Consider the following 16,589-nt stretch of genomic DNA (forward strand, 5'->3'; position numbering starts at 1 on the left):
AAGTAGGTAGGTTAAGTGTAAAAAAAATAATTAAAGGTAGGACCGTGATCAGGAATATTCCCAGGCCCACGTCCAAGCCCAAGTCCAAGCCTAAGCTCACGCTCAGGCTCAGGCCTCAGTCTCTCTTTAAAATTACTTATTTTATCCTCACGCGTAAGTAAAAATCGACCCTTTTGAGGACCAACGGAGCTTCGGGTAACCAAACGTTGTGTTGTAAAGCACACCATGATCCCCTGAGCGATACGTTCATTTCGAGCTATCACACGCTCTAATCCAAAAACCGATCATTAAAAAACATTAAAAACAATTAAAAACGAGTGAAAACGGGTTACAAAACACAGCAGAGAGTGTATTAGTTATTAGTGTGAAACGGAAAGATAGATAGCCCTAGAGTGATGGGCGTATATACAATGCATGGGGGGAAAAACCTCCTAAAGAGGAAAAAAATTCCCCGGCGTTCCTAGTGTGTTCACACACATCACTAACACTTCATACTTGGAGTCTAAAGAGTTATTCTAACGACTTGAGCTTAACACAATCACTTTCTATTTTTAGATTCCTATAATTGCTCTCGATCATCTCCTTTGTCATATACACTTGATCAAGGCTGCTCGAGATACATTTATCCTTCCTTGGCATGTACCTGTGACTGAGATAAGTAGTTAGCAATTATCCTTTCTTTTTTATGAACTTTTTTCTTTTTGGTTCTAAGGCTTGACTGGGTTGGTACATCAACACTTAATCAATTTCACTTGTTCTCTTTTATTTTCCCTGAACTTGAGTGGCCAATCTAAGCTAGAAAATACTTTTAGAAGGTTAGAATATTGACATTCCAACAAAAATTAACCCTATTTTTAGCCTGCCAAAAAGAGAAGTCATTTCTATGGCCTTTGCCCTTTCAGCAACCCAAAAAGCATTTTAAAACAAAAAGCATAAAATAAATTCATAAATCCCTTAATGAAGGGGACCCATTTACAAAGTAGAAAAATGTAGTAAAAAATTTGTATGCCGTTTTCTTTGTTTTGTAGGCCGTAGGGTATGTTTTAACATGCCACAAATTGAAACAAGGTGAAAGTTCACTATGGCCTACATAAGGTTATGAGAAGAATTCGATAGTAAAAAGTTTCTTTGTGAGAGAAAACAAGAAAGTGACATTAATTTTTTAGAGTCTTACCGTGTGGCGAGCGAAGGAAAATCCGAGCGAATGAATGAAGAATTAGAGATGGAATGTGCAAGATGAACTCCATGTTGCACATGCTCATCAATGTAAATATCCAAAGTCAGCACAATAGTAAAGGTGATGTGTGATCCACCAAACGCTATAAGTATATAAGCAAGAGTGTTGACATAGTTCAAGGCCTCTACACTTTATGCTAGTACCAAAAACTATGTAGCATACGTAAAGCAAACCAATCACCTCAGTGTTTGAGTAGAAAATCCCATAAAAGTTGAAAACTATAGTGACAAAAGACTCTCTAACATTACTTCTTTTTCAATGAGCACATGCATCATCTACAATGCCCACATAATTCAAGTAGAATCCACTAGAACATCTACAACACAACACATTTGATCACAAACAGAATGTGGACGTCTGTCGTACGTATCAAAGCAAGGGACTTTCCTAACACTGTGTACGAGCCACAGATAGTTCCAAGCATGCAACTAGCCTAAACTAGTAAGCTCAAAGATGATGATGGTGTGTCACTCACCGCTCTACGCTTGCTGTCGTGGAGGATTCCTTGCCGTGAAGAAGAGGGAGCCGCCACTATGCCACGCTCAACGGCCTCATCACCGTCGTGTTGCCGCAATGCTCAATCAATCAATCTCTCTCTCTCTCTCTCTCTCTCTCTCTCTCTCTCTCTCTCTCTCTCTCTCGCTCTCGCACACACACACACACACACATTAGTACACAAAGGAGACGGAGAAGAAGATGGAGCAAGAGCACTCTTCTTGCATTGCACAAATGAGAGAATGAGGTATTTTAGGTTTAGATTCACTTTTATATGGGCTTGCCCGTTCACATTTTGACGCCCACACTTAGCCAATCTTACCCAAACATTATAGATTCCAGTTTTAGAGTGCACCTCTCATCGATGATCACTCTTAACCATTCCATCTGACCGACAAACCCGGCCAATAACATAATACACTACTAGTGGGTTTGACAAGACCGGCCCATGGCTACATAAAAGGTGGTCGCTTGGTGGTGCCGGTGGTTAACATGCTCCCCTTCCTGAAGTAGATTTCACCTTCGGAATATAACAGTGCACTGCACAATAGTCACCACCAAACATCCACCTTCCAGAGGCACATCAGTGGGAAGAGGTACCAATTTTTATTGAACACAATTAAACAACATAAGTAACCCTAACCTAATTATTTGCACTCCCCCTAGAGAGTCAAGGGAATAGGATATTGTAGAGAGTGGGGGGGAACCCTAAGGCTAAACCCCTATCCTCCTCGTCGAGAAAAACAAAGTCATCATCCATGAGACCTTATGTGCCATCCGTGTAATCATGTAAATCGTCTTCATCATTAGAGACACCAATGTTTACTAAGAAGGTCACTAGACGTCTATAGTCATCTTGGTCAAAAGGGTAGGCTTGTGCAATGGGAGAAACGCTCTCTACTAAGTATGGATCAGTCGTGGTTAAGAGACGTATCATCCATTCTAATTCATCAAAATTTCTCTCACATGCTAGTGTACCTACCAAATCCCATTCACAGGCAAGCACCGGAAAGACCATGTGAAACACTTGTGAAAAGTAACGAGGGTAGCTCTCACCCAAGGCAGGAGTGGATGACCCTAGCATACTAGCCATATCTGTACACACATATAGATGATGGTTAGAGTGCAGATATTACAAGGGTTGTGTCAAAAGGTCGTGCCCTTGTGCATAATGTGTTTTTATGATTTTGTGCTATGTCTAGAACTCGTAGGTTTCCAGATTTTTGTTTGGGGGCTCTTGCTCTTTTACTTTTTTATCTTGTTTTTTTGTGAGTATAAGGCTTTATATATACATTCCCTAAGATTGGGAGATTGAGAGATCAGCGAGGAAGGTTGAGAGGGAAGCAAGTGAATGATGGATCTCAGCAAACACTCCCCCCTTCCTTGGGTAGATCATACCTTTTGAAATGATATCGTCACCTTTTGGAACCAATTGTTCCAAGTTGTTATGGGTGAAGGCTTTAACCAATAGTTTTTGACCGCCCTATGCATTTCATCTAGTTGCAAGGTTGGAAAGGTACTCTCCCATGATTTTATTTGCAACGTTGTTGTAGGTGGTGAACTTACAACGGGAGGTGCAAACTCTTCCTTGTTTGTATGGATATATACAATGGTAGGTCGAGATTGTGTTGAAGCTTCTATTTCCATTATAGGAACTACATGAAGAGCAAGAAGCTTCATTTGACTTCCCTGTTCCTGAGCTAGGTGGAACAAATCATTCTTTCTTTGGTTCCCAAACTAGCTCTGGAGCGGGTGTGTACTATTCTGTGATTTTTTCTTTTTCACGATCTTCAATTCATTTTGGAGCTACAGGATTGGACTCGCATGGGTCAGGTGACAAGTAAGAGCACAATTTATGTTTTGGCACCCAGATTTGATCATTTCCTTCATAGTAGCCTTGGGATTCCAATAGTTTTTTAGGAATCCAACGCAATGTTTCTTTACATTTCTTGGGGCGAGTGGGATGTCTCTTACCATGCTCCTGTCTTTGAGCACTAGCTATAGTCACTAAAGAAGCTTTAGGGACCCACTCGTATGTTTTCTTTGTTATATTAGGATGGGTCTTGTGTGTCTCAAGCTTTATTTCAATTACAGCAATTGAAGCTCTAGAGAGTTGGGCTATGGGGACATATGGTTCAACCTCTTGGACATGCAATGTTTTGGGTTTTATTTCCTTAAGAGGCAATATCTTAGGGACTATGGCTTAAGTGGCAGGGCTAAGAGTTGGTTTTTGCATTGTGACACCCACAGTCCCCCAATCAATAGTGCATTTGGTGGCTATCATCCACGTGCATCCTATGTTTATATTACCCTCCATAGTTCCAATAGGCATGACCAAAAAGTCTTGAGTTACAACCCCATTGTCAAAACTGATAGAAGTGTGCCAGATTCCAAAAACCGTAGTTTTTTTCTTGTTGACACCCTTGACTTGGACAATACTCTCAAATAGAGATGGCTTTCCTAACTGACACCACACCCAATATGATAGCAGATTATACTTAGCACCCATGTCCAATAAGGCGTTATATAGCACTTTTCCATAGGGGCTATTTAGCTCAATAGAGTATCATAGAGGTGTGACAGAGTCCAACCAATTCTCGTTGATTTCAACGTGGAATGCATGTGGAACTCCAAGGTTAGCCTCTCATTGGCGTCTTATTCGTTGTTGTCGCTCCTTAGCCTCAACTTGAGCTGGTATCTTCTTCAAATCTGTTTGTGCCTTGGCTGCCTTTTTTTTATGGATGGCACGTAGTTCCTCTTGGCTTAAAGGATCATAGTATCTTTTAAATTTTCTCCCATTGAGGAATCCAATGGTTTTAACTCCATCAAGAGTCTCCACACGAATGGTCCCTTGTGGAGTGATTTCACATACTCTATATGGTCCTTTTCCCGCATATTTCAACTTTTTCTTTTCGTTACGCACTCCATACATAAGGACTTTATCACCAACATTGATATCCTTGTTCTTTAGATGACAATCAAACCATTTCTTCCTCCTATCTTTCTCCACAAGTGCGTTTTGCACAGCCAATTGCCTTTCTTCATCTAACCTTTCAAGGATATATAAGTGCTCAACTAAAGGGTTACCATCCCAACTTTTTTGTGAAGCTACGCCCATACTAGGAATTACAAACTTCAATGGCATAACTGCTTCTTGGCCATATACCATTTTGAATGGTTTACAATTAATAGCCACTTTGTAAGAAGTATGATAACCCCATAGGGCTGAAGTCAGCGTCAAATCCCAATCTGTGCGATGAGCTTCCACCGTTTTGGTCAAGATAGAGACTAAAGTCTTGTTGGTTCTCTCAGCTTGGCCATTTTCTTGTGGATAATAAGGTGTGGACTTATGGTGATCTATCATGTAAGTTGGTAGTGAGTTCTTTTATCACTCCATTTATAAAATGAGAGCCATTGTCACTCACAATCTCAAAGGGACAACCAAATCTTGTAATAATGTTCTCAAAGAGAAACTTGGCAGTTGACCTTGCATCAGCCTTACGTGTCTCCCTGGCTTCCGCCCACTTTGTCACATAGTCAGTGGCAACGATAATATGTCGAGATTGAGTGCTACGAGCGGCCGGATCAATTGGGCCTACAAAGTCCAACCCCCATTTTTCAAATGGTTGAGTCACTTTAACAGGATGTAAGGGCATCTTATCCTTTCGTTGTGTGATCTTGTAACATCGGCATTCATCACATCCTTTTGCAAAAAGTGATACATCTTTGAATAAGGAAGGCCACCAATAGCTTGATTGCAACACCTTTCTAGCTATTAGTTCCCCTGAGAAATGTCCTCCGGCTATATCCATATGAGCTTCTTGCAGTATGTATAAATACTCATCCTCACGGGCACAATGTCTAAGAATATCATCATTCCCTAGCCTGTAGAGAGTTCCTGCAATGAGAGAATAAGGTTCACATTCTTTTAACAGTTTTTGAGCTATGTCCTTTACGAAGCTCTTTGGGTGGAAAACCATTAACTAGAAAGTTCACAATCTTCTCACTCTATTTAGGTATGGTTTCAACTAGGAATGGAGAAGTATCGGGAAATTCATCATCGACTCTAGTAGGGGCTTCACCATTGGGTATGCAAGACAAATGATCTGCGTGACATGTCTTTTACCGGGTCTCACCAAAACGGTAAAATCAAACTCAAGGAGAATTAACAACCATCGTGTAATTCTTCCTGTGGAACAAGGGTTATTTACTAGATATAGCAAGGCTTGATGATCAACATAGAAAACAAACTTGTTGGCCAAAAGGTAGTAGAAAAATTTCTTTATTGCATAAATCATACCTAAACCTTCTTGCCCTATAGTGGTGTACTTTCTCTCGGCATAATTCAATTGACGACTTGCAAAGCTAATGAGGTAGTCCAATTTATGTTCTCTTGGTTGAGCTAGAACACACCCAATAGCAAAGTTTGATGAATCAATATGCACATGAAAAATTACATTCCGATCGGGCACTCGTAGAATAGGAGCGCTAGTCAAGGTCTTTTTCAATGACTCATAAGCATGGTCACACTCCGCGGTCCAGTGGAACTCAATAAGAAGCTTGTACAAAGGATGAGCTATCTCGGTAAAGTTTAAAATAAACCGTCGGTAATAACCAACATGGCCCATGAACCTTTGAACTCCTTTATAGTTTGTAGGTGGTGGCAATTCAGCAATGGATTTAATTTTGCTTTCATCTGTGGAAATCCCATTTTTAGACCTTATATGTCCTAAAATGAGTCCATGTTTAACCAAAAATTGGCATTTGATAGGGTCCAAAGAGATGCGATACAATCTGCACTTCTCAAACACTTTTTGTAAGCATCATAGATGTTCTTTCCAAGAGGAATAAACACAAAGGTCATCTAAAAAATCTTTGCAAAACTCCCTCAAATATTCTCTAAAGGCAATCTTTATTAATCTTTGAAAGGTAGCAGGGGCATTGGTTAAGCCAAAAGCCATAACACAAAATGTAAACACTCCAAATTTAGTTATAAAGGCTATTTTAGCTTGGTCCTCTAGCACAATTGTGATTTGATTGTAGCCAGAGTACTCGTCTAGAAAGCTATAAGCTTCCTTCCCTGCAACTCTTTGAAGCACATGTTCCTAATATGGCAAGGGGTAATGGTCCCTCCTAGTGGTGGCATTGACCTTCTTGAGATCCACGCAAAATTTGAGTTTCCCATTCTTTTCTGGCACAATGACTATTGGAGACACCCATTCTGAGTGCTCAATAGGGTATATGAATCCGCATTTCACAAGCTTTTCAATCTCTTCTTGAACGATCTTTGCATATTTAGGATTCATTGGGTAGGGTCGTTGTTGAACTGGTTTAGCCATGCTATTCATGGGAATTGTGTCTTTCACCACAGAAGGTGGAACACCTTTCATATCATGATATGTCCAAGCAAATATATCCCTGAATTCCTTGAGAAGTTCTTTAAGTACACACTCTTCTGTCTCTGTCACATCTTGGGCAATGAAAACAAGTTTGGACTCTTCTCCTGGGTCTGCTATCTCTATTTCCATCATAGACTCCATTGCTTCCACCGATAGGTTTTCTTTGAGCCTTTGTATACACAACCTTACGTTCCTCTGTGGTGTAGGATTTGAAATGTTCAGGTGCAAGATGTAAGTCTGTGGGGTCCTGTTGTTTTGTGGATTGTGATTTCACTTCCGATTCCCTTTGTTGTTGAGCTAACTCTAGATTTTGTCATCTCCTTACGGTATGGCTCAACTTTGGATTCTCTATAGACTCTAGTTGTGCAATGTCAATGGGTTGTGGACTACACCACATAACACTTTGAAGGTATTCACCCCAGTTATCTGCCTACTTCCAATGAGCATCACATTCCCCTTTATAATTAAGCCATTTTGCGGTAGATTTCTTTTCATTCATTCTAACATGCACATTTGCTCGATATCGGCGCCTCTTATATCTCTTACTCTTCTTGTCTAATTTTTTATTACGGCCAATCTCTAGTGAAGAGTCACTAGATGAATCGCTACTTGTATCTTCTGCTCCCTTGGATAGATTGTCATCTAGGGTACCACTAGGCCCTGAATGGTTTGTCCCCACATTTGCACTAAGATTTAACTCAGATTCTTCGTCCTCAGAGTCAATTTCAATTGGTGATCCTGACCCCAAATCGTGTGGGCTATAGTCTTGTGTGACGCTACTGGTTCCGATGCCAGTCAGACCTTCATCTTGTAGGTCATCAGAAGCTATATGCATTGCTTCTAGCATATTCAAGGATACGAGTGGTGGCATTTCATCTCCCTCAGGTGTTACCTAGGTTGTCCCCCTGTTTCCCCAAGTGTCTTTGGTTGCTGCTAGGTGGACCCAATCCACATTGTCCGACTCAGTCATCCCAGGTAGTACATCCATATAAGGAGAATCTTCCCCAACATCAATGTCCGTTTTACACGTGTAACAATACTGCAATGGGGCCGAGTGAACTGTGGTGTCAAATCTATGATCAATTATAAACTCGTGTCCTAGAGGATGTGCTCAACCAGTTACAAGATCCACTGGAATGACAGAATCTTGGAACTGCAAGTAGACATGGTTTTTAGACCAGTCATGCACCATTTTTACTTCCCTCATAAAAGGACGTCCTAAGATCATCTCAGATGCCATGGTTTTACACGTGTAACAATACTGCAATGGGGCCGAGTGAACTGTGGTGTCAAATCTATGATCAATTATAAACCTGTTTCCTAGAGGATGTGCTCAACCAGTTACAAGATCCACTGGAATGACAGAATCTTGGAACTGCAAGTAGACATGGTTTTTAGACCAGTCATGCACCATTTTTACTTCCCTCATAAAAGGACGTCCTAAGATCATCTCAGATGCCATAGTGTGCTTAGAGAAATCTATAACAATGAAGATAATTCTTATTTTATGTCCAAAGACCTTGATCTTGAAATCTTTTAGCATCCCAATAGGTTTAACAATAGACCCATTGGCCATCTTTACTACTATGGTTGTGGTTCCAAGGTGAGGTCTTCCCATAGTTTCCCAACAATTTTTAGTCACAATGCTAACCCCAGCGCCACCATCAAGGATTTCCTTCACAATTAATCCCTTGGTAGTGATTGGTATGGTTGTATTGGATTCATCTCCCTCAAAGTATTTTCCCAACTTGTTAATAGGTATTTCTACAACAAGGTTCTCATCTAGGTTGGGTTGTGGATCTAAGTGTTCCTCCTCTATTGGCATCTCCCTAACTCCATCCATCTGTGAAAATTGTGGTAGCCCGACCTTCAATTCTCCATTGAGGAAAGCTCGAAGAGCTAAAAAATAGCTCAGGGTCTCCATATAGCTTGGACATGATGGTGGTTCTAACCTCTGAAGCGATGAAATCCATCAATTTGGAAATATTTAAGGACACCTTTTGGGCTTCAATCTCTTGACGTGGGGAAGATGGGAACTCCATTTCTTCGATAGGGGTAGTCCCTCCGTAAACATTATTTTCAACAAGAAGTGAGTACGCCCACTTTCCCATGACTTCAAGTCACTTTCTTCTTGGATGACACTAGGTATGGCTAGGGGTCTATGGACTTTCCAAGGTTGTTGTTGCGTAGGGAACACTGTGTCTGTATTTTGGATCTGCCTAGGTGCCGGCTCTAGATCCCTTTGGGGTATCTTCTACCAAAATCCTTAATTGCTTGACCCGCTCGATCTCCTCTGTAGGGTTTGGATAAGTTACTATCTTCTTCGTGGATCCTGGCCATTGTGGCTCATGATTATCTTCCTTGTTGGTTTCTTTCCTAGTGGTCGTTTTGATCTCCATGGTTTCACCTGAATCAGAATCATCTTCAATGCGTTCATATACACGGGGTCATCACCAGTCCCTATGTTGGTCTTTGAAATGGGGTCTGACTTCGTTGCTTTTTGTGATCTCTTCCTTCGTGTTTTCTGCTTCTTTTGAGATTAGGCAATTGATGCCGTGTCTCTTTCTTCAAGAATGTTTTTCTTTTTGGAGCATCAATCGTGCGAGTAAGTTTACTGATACCACATGTGTACTTTGTGATGGCTCCGTGATAACCTCAATCAAGTTTAATGGCGTGATCTTTGGTGTATTTGATTATTTGGACATTGGGCAATCAAATGATCTATGCCACATCGATTACTCATGAGTATCGGCATTGTAGACGTGCTCGCTTGATTGGTTTGCATTAGTGTGGCATTCTTTTGTAGCCTAATAGGACACTCGGCCACACGATGTGGACCTCCACACTCATAGCATTGAAGAGGTGGTCTCTTGGTAGTGTAATTGATATTTTGGCCTCTTGCAGCAAGAGCAGCTACTGGATAAACAGGTTTGACTTGTCCCCAATAGTCCTCCATGTAGTATTGTGGACTTTCTTCAAGCGTATCAATCCCATAGGCCATATTAGGGTCTATATCTTCCTCACAGCCTTCCAAACAAGCCATAGATGACTCACAACCCCCTTGATTCAGAAAAGTGACTCTCGGATGTGGTGGTTGTGGTCCTAGCACTGGAGGTGGTAAGGGTGTTGTTTGAACAACATTTTGGGCCCTAGGGACCATGTGTTGTGATGTTTGTTCAAGAGGTGGGGTCAGCATCAATGCAGGCACTCGAGGTGTGTCTGTCCATGCTAAGGTTGGTCTATCGGCCATCGCGCACTTAAATACTATGCAATCCTTAGCTTGATGACCATACCTCCCACAAGCATTGCAATTCCCATAGAATTTCACTCTAAAAGTAGGGCATTCACTGGTACTATGCGAACCATACAATACTGAGCACCATTGTTGCTCCCTTCTTGGATACATATGATTGTTTTGCGGAGCACGATTGTCTTTAAGACTCTCTTGAATGGCCTTGGTGAGATCTGCTAAAGTCATCTTAGATATCTTTGGCTCCTTAGAATAGGCTTTAGGGTCATTGGTTGATGCCCCGATGCTTGCGAGCCAGTAGATTTAGGCTCAATAGACACTCTTTCTCCTTGAATCATTAAATTATCCTCCAATTGGATCGCATTGGTGGTGACTACTTCCCAAGTGGTGATACCTCTAATGAACTAGGCCATTGTAGATATATCATGTCGTAATCCCCTAATGAATCTATCAAGCAATTGATTATTATTGAAGCGCTCATTTGGAATACAACAAGAATTCAAATGCTTTAAGTGACTAATAAAGTCTCTCACCGACTCTCCTTCCTCTCGTTGGGCTTTTTGGAGCTGAGAGGCTACACCCCAAAGCACTCCCTCTCGTATGTATTCTTTCCAGAACAATCTCCTAAAAGTAGGGTAAATCATTTTTTCTTCCACCCTTAGGGTTCTATACCAATCCCCTGCCTTCCCACTTAAGGTTAGAGGCTTAAAGCATTACTCTTATGCAGGTCATTGTGTTCTCCTAGAGAATCGTATATTTGTTCAAACACTTCGATATGCTTTCTCACAACCCCGTCTCCACTAAATTTTTGTGTGAGCTTGGCTATTTGTGCTACCTTACTTCTAGGCTCTCTATCAGGTGTGTTACGCATATTCTCTACAATAGATCGACCAATAGCTTGCGCAAATGTTGGCAAGTCACCTAAGTGAGTAGGCATCGTGGGTGAAGGCGCTCCAAAGACTACATGTGGAGTAGGTATTGGCACATAGGAAGCCCTTGGGTTCCACGTTTGATATGGTGTTGTGCCATGTGGCGGCCCACAGTTCATATGTGTGGCCCTAGGCATAGCAGACGTCAGATGTGACATGCTAATTCTAGCTGGTATGGTCCCATGGAAATAAGAGCTTGTGTGTTGTGGTTGTGGAGCATAGGTTGTTGAAACAATGGGAGGGGTAGGGACTACATGAGTACGAGGACCTATAGGTGTATATGATTGGTGCACACTTGTAGGTATTGTTGCAGGCATTGAGCTACTATGTAGTGGTGCTTTACTAACAAATGAGGTCCATGGTGTGTTTCTTGGCATGCCCATTATTGGGGTAGGCATGGTAACCATGGTGTCATCAAGGGAAAGATGAGCTAGACTTTGAAAAGTAAAGCTATCACTTGTGGGCTCAGATTGCACTGAGACCCCTGGTGAAACAACATATGGAGGATCCATCGGACTTACCAAGGGAGTCTCCATTTGCGATAAGGTTGGTTGTTTAGCCTTCCCTGTATCCAAGAATCTCATGAGACTTGTTGAAGGAATGTGGATCCCCTTGTTCTGTCTTTCTAGCTCAATGATCCTATGGATGACCTCACAGACTCTTTGTTGTTGATCCTCCATACAAGTAGCACCCGTTGTGGATTGTAGGACATCTAACCAACCCACGTGATAGGTGTGATCTATGTATAGGTCGGTTAGAGTTTTCGTTCATAGTTTGTACTCCCAGTTCTCATTTAAGAACGATCCATCTAGGATTGAGGTGCTAGGGGTGTCCTTTGAGCTAGATGCAATGTGGCTCTCTATGGGTTGACCCTTAGTGGTTGCTAAGTTAGGATATCAAGGAAATTCCAACCATTCTAAAAGGATTGCATGAAGAGGCATGTGGTGGTCATTATGAGCTTCCTTCATCTTCTCCAAGCTCTGTTTGTTTCCTGCAGCCCTAATTCCAACAATTGGTATTAGAGCAGATTGCGTTCTCCCGGGCTTAGTCGCCAGCAGCTCTAGCACACACCTGCTCACTTTCTCTGATTTCAGTGAGCTTTGGCAAGCACTCGAAGGTTGATTTTTTTTTGGGTATGCTCGTAGAGCGCAGTCTGCTCAGATTTTTGATTCGGGCTCGTTTCGGCCTCCGTTTCCACTACAGGCTGTATTGCACATGCTATTTTGTCATTTTGTGCAGAATTTATGTTAGTGCCGTTATTTGTATAAGAGGTCCCTTACGATATTCTACGGTTAATTTGTGCTATATAACACGTATTGTTCTCACTTTGTTTCTCCTCTTTTCGGGAAGTTTTCACATCAAGTGCAGATCCAGGTGCAACATTTACCATGACTAACAACAACACAGATGTGTTCAAGATGTTTGCTGCTAAGGACAGATTGGATGGGTACAATTACCCTATGTGGGCTTACATGATGCAACATGTTCTTGTGTGATCAAAGGGAGTCTGGAATATTGTGCAGGGCATTGATGTACGTCCTGGTTCAGAGGATGTAGGGGATTTTGCAAGTCTTGCTGCTGCAAGGATTGTTGCTGTTAGAGTTGTTTTGCCTACGACAAAACAAGCTCGTTGGTATGTAAAGGATGCGCATGCTCATGCGTTGATTGTGTTGTCTATGAAGCGCACCATTACTCCTCACATTCGTTCAACAAAATCTGCAAAACAGGCTTGGGATATTCTAGTTGGTCTTTAGGCAAGCTGCAATGATGCACAAATTTCATTGCTGCATAAAGAGCTGGAGTCGAAGATTATGCATGAGGAAGATGATATGGACACTTTTCTTGCTGGTGTGAAGGATATCAATGAGCAACTTATTTCTGCAAGTGAAGTCATTTCAGACAGTTCCCTTGTGCAGATTGTTCTTGATGCCTTACCAGATTCTTACCAGACGTTTGCTAGTACTTGGAGACTTATGACCCAAGGAAATCCTGAAGTTGTCAAGTTTGATGCATTATGCACATTGCTGGACCAAAAATTACTATCCAAAAAAAAAAAAAGACTAGACAGTGTGCAGTTGAACAGGCTTTTATTGCTGCTCAAAGAAAGGGTGCTAACAACAATGCAGCCACTTCTTATGGTTCTTTTGCAAGTGGAAAATCACATGTTTCTAATGCGTCTGCTGGTAGCATTTCCTCTAGAAATTATGGTGATAAGGGAAAAAAGAAGGTGTGTTGCCATAATTGTACAGCTAATGATCACTTGATCAAGCAGTGTCCTAAGTTGAAGGCAAAAGAGGCTAAGAAGAAAGAGGGTGGTTCCAATGCAAATGCTAGTTCCACTACAAATACAACTGTTGTTGAGTCTTTTGTGAAAGGAGACTATGATGCTAATGTTGTTATAGAATGGGCTTTTAGTGCAGAGTGTACCTATAATCTTGCTAGCCATGATGCATGCATGTCAATTGCTATAGATTCACATGTGTGGTGTTTTGACAGTGGTGCTACAAAGCACATTACCTCACTTGTGCCAACAATGCCTCTATCCGGTTTAGGGAGTTGGAAAGATTGTGCTTATTGCTGCAAATGGCAGTTCTTTCACACTTGTTGATGCACTTTATGTACCTGGGATCAAGAAGAATCTTTTGTCTGTATTTGCACTTGCTAGACTTGGATTTGTAGTCAAGTTTGTGGATGACAGATGTAGAGTCCATGATCTCAATTTTGGTGATGAAATTGTTGCATATGACATCTTATGTCGTGGGTTGTATAGGCTCACTTTGTATGGCAAGTGTGGGCAGAGTTTTGCAAATGCAATTGTGAATTCTAAGGCTATTTTAGATGCAAAACTTTGGCATTCACGTTTTGGGCATATGAATTTTGCTAGTTTGCTGTGTTTGCAGAAATCTAATATGGTTGCTTCTTTGCCTCCTCTTGAAGCACCTATCAAACATGTTTGTGAAGGCTATATTTTGGGTAAAATGTAATGTTCTAAGTTTCCAAAGGATGGTTCAGTTAGGGCCACATGCAGGTTGCAGCTTGTGCATAGTGATGTTTGTGGGCCCATGTTCGTCCTCGGGAAATTACCTTTACTTCATGACTTTCATTGATGCCTACTCCAGGCATGCATGGGTATATCTATTGAAAGCTAAGTCCAAAGTGTTCATGTGCTTCAAGCAATTTATTGCTATGACTGAAAATGTCTCAAAATGTACTATGGGCACCCTCTGTTTCGATCGAGGGGGGGAGTATATGTCTCATGAATTTAATGCATTTTTGGCTAGTCGTGGGATAAAACACCAATGTATAGTGCCATATACGCCTCAACAAAATGGTGTTGCTGAGAGGAAAAACAAGTCTTTTACGAAAATGACAAGATGTATGGTCAAGAGTCAAGCTTTACCACATTTGTTTTGGCTCGAGGCTGTCATGCGTGCCCTTATGTACTCACCAGGTGTCCTAAGAAAGCATTGCAATCTATGACTCCATACAAAGCATGGCATGATAGAAAGCCATCTATTGAGTACATGCATGTTTTTGGTTGTTTGGATTATGGTTTAGTGACACAAGTGCAACACAGAAAATTGGATGATAAGGCTGTCAAATGCATTTTTGTTGGTTATAGTGTTGAAAGCAAAGGTTATAGGTTGTACCATCTGCAAAACAAAGCGTATTTTGGTCTCACGTGATGTTGTGTTTGTGGAAGATTCTATTCAGCCTTTGTTGTCATGTACTAGAGACAATAATGTAAGCTCACAGGACATTTATGATACTTTTTTGCCTCTTTTCACTGGTGTAAGTACAAATGTAAATTCCAATGAGGCAAATGTACAACATATGGGGGTTTTTGAAAATGTTACAGATCAGCCTATTAATGATGCAAATGTATATGATGTACTTGATGAGGAAAGGGCTGAAAATGAGCAGGCTAGAGGTATGCCAAAATGACTGGTGCACACTTTGCATGATAGTAAATTGGATGCACCTTTTTCTAGTCGTACTCATTCAGGTTCTCACCACACCTCTTACGCATTAGATTGTTATGATTTGGCTATGTCTAGCTTACATGATGTTGAGGAACCTCTGTCTTTTGATGAAGCACATAATTCAGAAAATTGGATGGCTACCATGTAATCAGAATATGATGCCCTTATAGAAAATGACACATGGACTTTATGTGATTTGTCTCCTGGCAAGATGGCCATTGGTACGAAGTGGGTTTACAAGTTGAAACACAAGTTGGATGGTGAGATTGATTGCCAAAAGGCTCAACTTGTTGCAAAGAGTTATGCACAACAAAAAGGCATAGATTATGAAGAGACTTTTGCTCCCACTTGTCGTATGACTATTGTACGTTTCGTATGTGCATTGTCAGCTCATTTTGGTTGGGATGTACATCAGTCAAACATTGTTACCTCTTTCTTGAATGGTGACATATTTGAGGAAGTTTATGTAACGCAGCCTCACGGTTTTGTCACGAAAGGACAAGAGGATAAGGTGTGCAAATGTAACAAAGCTTTGTATGGATTGAAGCAATCTCCTCGTGCTTGGTATGAGAAGGCTGGCACTCATTTGGTCAAACGAGGCTTTCGTAACAGTCCAACAGAAAGCACATTGTATGTAAAGTGTGATGGTGATGTACTTCTCATTGTGGTTCTTTATGTAGATGATTTGTTGATCACTGAACCAAATGAGAGACATATTGTTGAATTTAAGGCTGATTTGAATGCTACTTTCAAGATGAAATATTTGGGGCTATTGCATCATTACTTGGGTATACAATTTAAGCAATGTGATGGTGGTATTGCCTTGTGTTACGAAAAGTTACATAGAAACATTGCTATGTAAGTTTGGACTTGAGGATTGCAAACCTATTGCCACTCCCATGGAAAAAAGTTTGCAATTAAGTCTACATGCTGCTGGTGATCCTGCAGATGTCACTCTTTACCAGACTGACATTGGATGCCTCATTTATGTATGCAACACAAGGCCGGATATTCAGTTTGCAGTCGCATACGTTAGCAGATTTATGCATAGCCTAGGTCTAAGCATTGGCAGGCTGTCAAGAGTATTTTCCCTTACTTGAGTGGCACTTTACATCTTGGCTTGTTTTATCCCAAGGGGGGGTTATTGCCTCCAGACTTACTTTCTTTTTCAGACTCAAATGGCTGGTTGTTGACATGCAAGTGTCCACAAGTGGTTTTTGTTTCATGCTTGGTAGTTCATGTGTATCATGGTTGAGCAAGAAGCAACCTATGGTGGCCACTTCAAGTTGTGAGTCT

This window comes from Adiantum capillus-veneris, chromosome 24 (genome assembly GCF_014529385.1).
Source record: "Adiantum capillus-veneris isolate H3 chromosome 24, ASM1452938v2, whole genome shotgun sequence".
NCBI lineage: Eukaryota > Viridiplantae > Streptophyta > Polypodiopsida > Polypodiales > Pteridaceae > Adiantum > Adiantum capillus-veneris.